This window comes from Hibiscus syriacus, unplaced genomic scaffold, assembly GCF_006381635.1.
Source record: "Hibiscus syriacus cultivar Baekdansim isolate YM2019G1 unplaced genomic scaffold, ASM638163v2 tig00116937_pilon, whole genome shotgun sequence".
NCBI lineage: Eukaryota > Viridiplantae > Streptophyta > Magnoliopsida > Malvales > Malvaceae > Hibiscus > Hibiscus syriacus.
The window spans coordinates 1463894-1475258 of NW_024063475.1; the positions used below are offsets into that span (position 1 = coordinate 1463894).

The 11365-nt window shown below is 32.7% G+C and overlaps 1 pseudogene; it reads right to left on the bottom strand.

Annotated features, from left to right (window-relative positions):
- Positions 1-1597: 1597 nt before the first annotated feature.
- LOC120188009 lies at positions 1598-11149 on the bottom strand (annotated as a pseudogene).
- Positions 11150-11365: the final 216 nt, after the last annotated feature.

Genomic DNA, 11365 nt, shown 5'->3' on the forward strand with positions numbered 1-11365 from the left:
ACTATAATTCGTTGCACGACACATTTCTCTAAAGAGAAATGCCAAAACTATGGCGCCCCGACTGTATCTTCACGCTTCATCAAAATTAATAAGATGACGCAACTACATACAATGCACCTGGTTGCGAGATTTGTCGATAATCAATATTACTCCAATGATTCGTAGTATATATGTCCGAGCACATTCCTTTGTTTCATCCACAGAAGCATTTTCATTTAAATCTTCAAAATTGGCTTTTAGCCATGATAAAGATATCCGATCTCCATTGAAATCTGGCGGAAAAGCTCTAAGATACTCCATGCATAGTAAACGACAATCACCATCGCCACACCACACATAACATTTCCATCAACGGAGAGCCCCAAATATATTGAGACATCCTCCAGTGTAATTGTACTCTCTCCACATGGAAGATGTAATGTGTGTGTCTCCTGTGTTCACCTCTCAATTAATGCGGAAATTAGGGTGGGTTCCATTTTGTAACCGCCAACAACTTTCGCAATATACTCGAACCCGGCTGTAGACAGATAATGCCAAATACATGTTGGTGTCGGTATCTTCGTGTTTCGAATAAATGTCTTCAAAATACGATCATTTTTCTAATTAATAAACATTCCAAAAATTTGAAAAATTAATATAAATTAATGAAAACTTTAAATTAAAAAAATATTAAACATTTACATAAATTTCAAAAAAATATTACTATATCACTAAAATATCTTGAGATATAATTTGCATCCAATCACAGCTCGCTTTCCATTATAATTGTATGCAAACAAATATAATTAGCACAAATAATTAATTAATAAATTTAATTATTTAATAATTATATAAATATTATTTTAATAAAAATATAACATTATTTTTAAATAATTATTTATAAAAAAAATATAATAACTTTTTTTAAAAAATATACTAATTTAAAAATAAATTTCTTACCAACTATTAAGAAATTTTTAACTCAAATGAGAGTGATTTGAGTTATATTAGAGAGAAAGAATGATTTGGCATGAAGAATAAGTGGAGTTAAAGGGGTTTATATAGGGAGAGGAGGAGGGGGTTTGAGTGGAAAAACGGGTGGGAATTAAACCCCCTCCACCTTACTAGAAATCTGCAATCGTATCAAAATATTGGCTTGGACCCTACCTTACACACTGTAAAGTCTGTGCTCACATTAGTATCTTAGTCTGAGTGATAAACTCTTTCAAATTTATTGTTCTTCTGTAAATGATCATATTGAGAAATGTTCGTAGTCAGTAGCAAGTGCCAGGTTTGGTTTTGTATTCATGGAAAAGAAGGTTTCTTGATCCTACTCTAGGTCTTTGTTCAGAGAATTTCTCAACTTCTTTGCTTTGAATTGAGTATCTAACTGTTCATTTCTTCTTTCCCTTCTCTAATAACGTTAAGCTACTATGTAGCACCAAAATGCTACACCAACTGACCCAAATATCATATGCTTAAACCAACAAAAGAAGATACGACTATCTGAGAAAGACCCAAAGTCAATATCACAAACACATGAAAGCAAATATTCAGTAAAGTTTACCTCGAACGAAGGCAAACTTTGAACTTTTATATAAATAGGACAAACTTAACATTAACCTACAACAAAAACGGGATGCATTAAGAAACATTCAAAATATCAACGTACCTATTTCAGTATCCACCTTGAATCCACATAACTCATAATGTGCTTCTGTTACTTTCTTTTCACATTCTTCAAGTTGCTTTTTCCTTTCAATGTCTTTATCATTCATTATCAAAAGGTCATCTATTCCACATGTGAAACCATGCATCTGCATCATCCATGTCATATCAAGCAAGTTTGAACATCAAATTCCATATGTTGCAATATTAAGCATTAAATTTTAGGGTGCATTTAGATAAGGAATTTTAAATTTTTTGGAGATATTAAAAATGCTAGCATTTATTATTATTTTGTTTGGACAAATAATTGTTTTAGAAAAACCAAGGCTATTAAAATTTACAAGTTTAAAAATAATTATAAAAGAAAAATAATGATATTAACAATAAATAATATAAAAAATATGCAAATTTATATCATTAGATTTGCAAAATTATACAAATAATTTTAATAATATAAAACATAAAAATATTTGTTAGAATTAAATAAAAAATAGTATTTTTGAAGTTTAAATTTTTTATTCTATAGTGGGGCCCAATGAATTAAATGAAATAAAATTGGGGGGAATTTTAAAAAATCACTTCTTTGGATGGGATTTGGGCTACCAAAATCAACTTTTAAATTCATTGTAAATTTTGAAATTCTCCATTAACTTAACCCAAAATATAAAATTCATTTTGGGGATATTAAATACCTTGATAAAAATAAATATCCTCCTTGAAATCCTTCATCCAAACACACTCATAGAGATTAAAGCAAGTTTACCTGCAAGAAAACTGTAAAGAGGCGACTGAATACTGAGCAGAAAGCCTGCAGTGTTTGAGCCATATAGCTCCTGAACTGTATGAACTAGACCAAAATCAGCGAACTGGGCCTTATCAATCACACCACGAACCAAGTGATTTTTGAAAATCAATATCTTTTCTTCATCAGGTTGTTTGTTTGTGTTTTTTCCAGCATCTTTGCTTACTCCAGAGTTTGGATTTTTTACATTTGATCTGTTCTTAAAAAAATCATGTGGGATTTTCCCAGTTTTTTCCACTGTAAATGGTGGGCGACCACTAGTAATATGATTTAGCGCAGCAGTTATGACCTAGAAAAATGGATAGATGTAGTCGAAACAAAAAAAAAAAAAGGTAAATGGATAGAAATCTTTAAAAAGAAAAGAAAATCAGTAATTTGTGGCCAAATGTAAGATTTTCTTGATACCAGAAAAAAAGAGCATAGATTAAAACATATGGGACCATATATCAAGGGTAATATATTTATACATATTAACTCATTACTCAATTTTAACTCTAGAGTGGGAACTTTGGGTTAAACCAGAAACACCAGAGCTGATTAAATTCATCACAGCTTAAGAAAGTATCCCTCTTCGTGAGAAGAACACCACTTACAATATGATCCTAAATTTTAAAAAATAAATAAATAAAAATATAAAGAGAGGTACCAATTATATATTAAGTGGAGCAAAAAAAAGTCATCTTCAAGCAAAATCACTATATGGATCCAAAACCTGAATTAAGGCCAGGGGAGGATGTACTGGCTCCCAAGGGAGCCATTGTACACCTATTATTTTGAGAAAATGTTAAATTTAGTTTAATTTATTAATAGGAATAGAAAAAAATAAGAAAATTTGCATACCCAAATTTTTTTAGAATAGGATATTAAAATTTTGGACCCCCATTTTTTAATTTCTAGATCTACCACAGATTAAGGCTCTAAGTGGTTCACCATTCGTGGGCCTGACGTACTGGTTATTTGCATTAACGAGGTTATATGCTTCAGCACGAGAAATTTCATCTTGTGGGAAATGAGCATTTATTTCATCACCATCAAAATCAGCATTGTACGTACTGAAATCAGAAGAAAAAATGATATATTAGTCCTACTAGAAAAATATTAACCACTAAAAAATTACATGAATGTAATGTACAAGTAGGTGTACTCACCTTTGTACCAAACATAAAAGACACCTCAAACTCTTTTGAGTGAGCCACATAGATCAGGCACACTGGGTGCGGAGTCCACACACCCCTCATGTACATAGAGTACTGCATGTGTGTCCTATTATCTCTTTTAATTCTTACTTAAGCATGCATGTATCATTCATAATTCATATCATAACAACCTGCAATTTGCATAACGCATACGAATTGTCTTCTCCCCCTTCAACACACGAACTACATGTGCCATTATACTCGACTTGTGAAGCGTAAGCTGCCAGAAAAAAAGTTTGAATAAAACTCAAACTCAAGGAACAACAATGTAACAAAAGATGTATTTAATTAGACGTGATTCACACTATGTAGAAAACCTCAAAAAAAAGTGCAATTCTACATTCAATAAAATGCAAATACTTTGCAATTTTTGAAAACCTTGATACATCTTTTTCTTGAGCAAATTAAACTAAAACATAAAGCCACAAAGGAGATAAACAAGATGTTTAAAAAGATAGAATAAAACTAGTATGCTATGAAATAATTAAACACCACAATCCACTGACTCATGAAGATCTACATTACCTTACACAACATAAAAGGTCTCATTTCATTTCATTAGAGTATAACACTCATAAACAACAGCACAACTGTCCCAAAATATGCATTTGTGTGAGCACCTACTGCCAGTAAATTAGGAGTAATAGGCAGTATTGACCAAAAATAAAAAGACAGTGACCACAAACAAAGTCTGTTAAGGATTAGTGTTTAACAAGAAATAATAAGTGGAAAAGGATTAAGAACCTTCGAAGCAAAATAAATATTATAAAAGCTAATATCAAGATGCTTGCCAGAAATTTTATGTTACCCTTTAACCACATGCGCATTAGGAGCAAGATAATAAAACGAAGAATGGGAAAAGAAAGTGCATGGACAAAATAAGATGGACTACATGAGAGGATTGGACAGCCTATTCTCGTTGTAAACCAGAAAAAGCTGCATTTAGTCTATTGCACCAAAACTTTCCTACAACAGGTGGAAGTCTATTTAAAACGGAAATTACAATTTCATTTTCCATGTTCTTTTCTCATGTATTTAGAGATGAACAAGAAAAAATGCAGAGAACTCCAGTTCCCTGCATTTTTCACCACACCAAGCAAATTTCCATATTTTTAAGAGAGATGACAACTTGAATGGATCAGCAATAAAAGTAATTGATAAGGTCCATGTGTACCTGTCGGTTAACTAGCACAACATCTCCGTCTTGTAAGTGCGGAAGAACAACTTTTCCTTCAAATTCATACTCAAAAATCTTTCCAGGTTGGGAAATAGCTCCTCTTGATGAAGGTAATTTTCTAGATATGGAAATACGTGATTTTCTATTAGGTGGCAGTCTTTGGGTGGATAACTTATCAACATAATGTGTAGCCCCAGGATGAACTTCAGATCCATTTACAATTGCTTCCCTCAACTTCACAATATTCCAAGGAGTCACTCTCTGCAAACACATCAACAGTTAAAGGGGAAAAAAGAAATAATAAAAAAATCAGAATAAAAAGGTTTTCAAGTGCACTTCCATGAGGATTTACTTCCAAAACCCGAAAATCAGTACAGAGAAATGTCATAAACATTTGAAACTGAGCATCATTGTCAAAATAAACTTACCAATATTTTAATTCAGTAACATGACTTCTTATCAAAAAAAAATCAGTAACATGACTGCTAATAGGAAATTCTACGCATAATTCAACTGTGCATCTTAAATGGTAGCAAAGGTAATTTAAAGTTCAAAATCACTTTAGCCCAGAGAGTATCAAGGTTGGAAAACAATCTCCACCCTTAAGACTTCTTTATATGTATTTAGAAAAGGATAACAAGCATCTATTGTCAGTATATATGATTCATAATTTTGTAAGAACAATAGTTATTTCTCTTTGATGTTTCTACAAGTGAGAGAGAGAAAAGTATTTCACTTTTCTATCAACAAAGCATCGACAAAAGGGTTTGACTGGAACTTAACATGTCTTAAGGTGTTTCGAAGTAAATACTTTTTTCATTTACAGCAACTTCCATACATCAAACTGAGTTAACCCGGTGTTAATCCTATTGTCAGTCAAAAAATACATGTATCTTCATATGCAGAGTTAGCAAGCCATGAACATTTTCCACATAAAACTGACATACAAGCCCAATAACTTGGTTTCATGTCCTAATTAAGCCTTCTTGCTATGGACTCGCATTATCCTTCCATAACAGTCAACTCTACAATAGTGGAAACAGAAATTTTCTAGCTTATCCTATGATTGCAAAATTTCTCCTATCAAATAAAGATGTGAAGGCTCATATTAAACAAAAGGTTGTAAAAGGCTACAAGCAAAAGAAGCCATTGCAAGATAAACAGACCAAAAAATTATAGTATTTTTGTAAGGCAAGCAACAATTTTCTCCAATTGTGAGCCAACCTAAAGATTCACGACCAAGCAAAATACATAAAAAAGGGAACCTAATAATCTAAATTGCACTCATTAAACTCCATTGCAATAATTCTAAGAGAAATCCTAAAAATACAATAATCTACAAGATGGACTAAAATGGTACAATGCTTTTACCTCGGGTTAGGTTAACCTTAAAGCAAAATACGGAGGAATACCAATCTCATTAACCGCTAGATAAGGGTCGGGGGATATAACAGATCGACATGCAAAATTAACTCTTTTCCCCATCATTTTCTGGCGGAACATGCCTTCCTTCTTCTCCAGCAACTGGCATATTCCTGAGCTTGCATCTCTCCTTTGACCTGCCATAAAGAATAGATCTCAATCTAACTATATATAAAAGATCTCAATCTAACAGCAGTATTTAGTCTAAAGCAAAAGGCCACATATGCATGCCATGTATAAATACATTGCACGCAAAATTCAGATGCAAGCAGAATCTCCTCGTTCATTCTCTCCCATGGATGTAAAACGTGAAAGAATTGGAAGCAAAAGAACAGTGCAGTCGTGTCTTCAATTGCAGCATACAGTTAGGGATATATACAAATTCACAACTCTAAATTAGCTTTCAACAAACCCTTTCCCAGATTAGCACAACTGAGCATTTTTCGAATGCTAGGAGGTCACTGTACGGATAAAGTAATACCCTCGGGTCTAATTAAAAATGTATCCTCAATAAGCTCAATAAAAATTATTCCCTAATAGATAATTTAAGTATTTGTCTATTGGGATGATTTAATCAATGTTTCACCAGCGTACATTTAGACCTCGCAATATCAGACAATATATGATTACACCATAGCCAAAAGAAACTGATACACAAATGTCTCAATATCCATATGATGTATCAAGGCTTCCAAAAATAAAGAGTGCCTTAAATATGATTATGATACAGCAAAATACACAAATACGACACATGCACAAATTGTCAGGTCTTCACTATGTCCAACAAGAATGCAATGTTCTCTATAGCTCACCTAGTGCAAAAATAAAACCAGCAAATTCACTTCCTAACATGCTAAATGTACACTTTATGCCCCTCCAGTGTAAACTTCAGCTCAAAGCAACTTCAAAACTCTCAACAGCCAACACTATGGTCAATCAAATTAGGCAGCGCCATAACAGTAGGCATACCCTTTTTCTTTTGGTATTAGCACCCAATGCATTTTGGCACACCGTTTCGGGTTTTCTGAATTTCTAAAATATTTTTCATATATATAAATAGCTCATTTTCAAATTTTCCAACATTTTTTTCACGCACAAACATACATTTAAACTGCATAAAAATATAAGTTTATATACAAATACAAATTTTAAAATATATAAAAATCTTTGATATTGGAAAAGTTAAATGATAAATAAATAAAATAAGTATATAAATATTAGAAAACTATAATATTTATTATTAATTAGATTCAATGCCTAAATTAATAAATAATATATCTTCTTTTTGAATGAAAACATGAAAATAAAAATTACAACGACTAGAAAAGTACAAGAAATTGGTTAAAAGAATCAAAAAAGTTAAAAAAAAAAAATATATATATATATATATATATATATATAACCTTGCACCGACAACACAAATCAGTATGTACCAGCATAGGCCAATACAAACTGGTACAAGCTAGTGGTAAAACTTATACAGCCAGATACAAATTCTGAAATGTTACAATGTTAACACAGTTTCCTTTTTTTAAAAAAAGATACATACCAGCCAGTATGACTGGTACCAGTACGCATCGACTACTATAGGTTCAATACACTTTGCTAATAAAGTTCAAGCAACTAGCAGTTTATATCGATTTTCTCACCTAAAAAGTGCACCATGAGACATAGGAAGAAACTGTACTTACTCATTGCAGTTTTGCTATCAAACAACAAATTTACTGATTGCTGCAGATCCATCCATAGTCTAATTATAACCTTTCAACTCTGCAAACTGTTGTTATAAGCATTTCCTAGTGATATATTAGCCTGCAACACCTTACTTAGTAAAACAGTTTGAGGATGCTCCATCACCTACAAGGGGTGGGGGGGAAATTGAAAATGATGTTAGCAGATTTTCATTCCTGAAAGGGAAAACCTACTCCATGTGATGCAACATCAATAGCAAAGAAACAGAAAATTGTAAAGAAAGTTAGGCAATTCAAATTCCAAAATGTAATTTTCAAATATTCAACAATCAAAGCTAACTGAAAGTGACGAAATGGCATCTATAAGAGCCTCTCAGAATACTAGGCTATGTTTTGATTAAAGTTATTAAAGGATAGAAAGGTTGTTTGGATAGCTAAAAGGAATAGAAGGAAATGAAAGATTATAAAAAAATCCCATTTCCAATCTTGAGTATGTCAAACAACCTATCCCAATTCTCCATTCCTTGTTCTTCTATGTGCACTATTATAATTTAACGAAAACCAGCCATCAATCACCCTATCAACATGTAATAGGGATGAATGAGCTAACCAAGCTTTATCAAAACCTCCCTCCCCCTTGAAAGAAATAAGGAAATTCTATCAAATATAGATACTTACAGAATCACCTCCCTTAGTTGGAGCACGAAACTTAATAGGAGGTACAAGAATGGTCTCCAAAAAGAACATTGAATAACACACTTTCTCCCCAAACCCTTACTGCTGAATATCATTGATCAAGGAGCAAAGTTCAATGTCATTTTCCCATAGAAGTTTTATAACTTTAATGACCTGTGACAGATTAAGAATTCTAAAATGAATAATTTACTCATGAAATCAAGTATGAAAACAATGCCAGATAATTTTCCATAAATAAGAATCATATCTCTGATGGCAAAAGTGGTCCGAAAACAAATTCTTCTGCTTCAGGAACTCAAGAGGTACTTTATCCTTCTTTTTACTAGCTTTTGCATTAATACCTTCAGCTCCCATGAAGCCAATTTCAGAAGTCTTCATTTTTGTTATCTCAACACTTCAGAGCCAGATGCGTCGTTGTCGTCTTCTATCTCAGATCCAGCTTCAGCAGAAAAAGCATCTGCCATTTGCACCCTCTGATAACGTCTTCCCTCATTTGCGTACCCGACATGCCACTCTGAAGTTAGAAACAAGGACATTAAAGCATTGAACCACTAATGCCCAGAAGTTCTCCAATGTGGAAAAGAATACTAGAGCAACTATCTCAGTTACACAAATTAACTAAAACACCATGGAATCACTTTGCACGTTCACCCAAATGAAAGAAAATAACTGAAAACCCCAAAGCCCAAATGGAATATTTATTGTCATGCTTTGAAAAATCAAGGAAACTAGAACAGAAAGAAAAACATAATTAACGACACACATCATCTGCACACATATATATATCCTTGAGTTACGATCAATGTGTTTATAAGAACTAGTATGTACCAGCTTTGAGATAAACCAAAACAATACTAATATCACACCGTTTGGGTTGTCATAATGGCTAGTTCTGATCATACCAGCCTATATTGACTAGTAACTATCAGTACAAGATTTTTTTGCATGTTTCACACGTAACTTTTTTAACTTTTCTTTTTCATGATCATTTTTAATTATTTTTTTCACAATTTCGTTTAAAGATCAAACATGTTCATTAATTATATTGTTGAACCTAACTAAAATTGTTTACAAAATTCTCATGAACATTCATGTATATACATAGAGGTATCTTTCTATAAATATATATTATGTTATAGGAAACTTGGAAATAGGCTACATAAATATACATATATGAACAACTTATTGGATAAAAGCAAGTAAACCCGAAGTGTTATATGTACTAATACTGAAGCAAAATTATTTGGCAATTGGTTCAATATTTACTAATTTGTATAATAGGAAATTTAACTTTATTTTTTTTTTCGAGTAAAGATAAAGGAAAATAAGAATATACCGTATGAAACCACCAAAAATGAGCTTCGAAATAGCAGGATTTTTCGCATCACAGTTCTTACATTTTTTAACCTCACTTTCAGAAATTATTTAAACCGACATTGCCTCGGTAAGCTGAAGAGGCGTCCATTCTTTTGCCTTTACAGCCTCAGAATCCTGCAGTCTAGAACCTAAGTCTTGGCTCCCTTCACTATTCTCTGGATATGATGATGCATCTTTTGAGTCTGAATCTAAACTTTTGGCGCCAACAATATCCCCTTTTCCAATGAGTTTCAATTGAGAAACACATCTCTCAACCTTAAATTAATTTAAACCCAAAAGAAAATATATATTAGAGAAGTAAACAAAAGAGTCCAAGAAGACAAGAACATTAGAAAACAATTTACCTCAGTCTTGTCTGCCCTAAAATGATAGCATAAGAAACAAGTCCTTTGGATAAGTGCATGAAGAAAATTGAAGAGTAAAGGATTATAAATTGGAGACACCAAATCAATGTGACCACAGTGACCCGAGCAATTTAATTTCAAGAGACCACAGCTTTTACAACTGCAATAAAAATAAAAATAAACATCAAAACAAACAAATGCTTTAATCTATTGTTCATGAAGTTGCATTTAGTTGCCGCCGGAAGCACAACGGCCTATATAGAATGCAATCAATATGTTTACCGAATTACACAGAAATTCATTCTTCAGGAAAACTTAAAGAACATACGGAGTTCGGTCCTCAAGGGGGCCTAAGAAGGAATCGTATAATCCACCAGGCATAGGGCGGTCCATGAAGTCAAGCAAATTGGCGTTAGTGACTTTCAAAACGCTGTGTTTCCGAACCTCGTCGGTTGACATGAAATTGAACCGTATCGCATCCACTGAATCCGTAGCCCCCTGTAAAATTCCTTACAAAAAGCTCAACTCAGAAAACTTCATAAAAAAAACTTGATAATCTTATGTTGGAAAAGAACCTAACATGAAAACAGTTAAGAAAAAATTATTAACTAAAAAGTATTTCGAATAATTAAAATTTTAGCAGAGGAAGAGAAGGAGACCTCCGTGATTTGAGCCATTTCGGCGGTCGGTTATGAGATGAAACTAAACGGAGACGGAGGTGATATGCTATAAAGGGAGCGGCGTCGAGGAGAAGTGCGGCTTAGGGAAAGTTGAAGGTAAGGGTTTAAGAAGAGGCTTTTGCTTTGGCCCCTTCTACTTTTAAAATTGATTTTTATTTCAGATTTATTACGGGGTATATGTTTATATATATATATATATATTGCATTGCCAAGTGCCAACGGATGAAAACCGAGAAAATAAAATACAGTGGCCCTTTAAGGTGAATCTATTACGCGGAACTTAAATACGCTTAAATAAAGCATGAACTTGTTTATGAAAATTTTATATTTTAT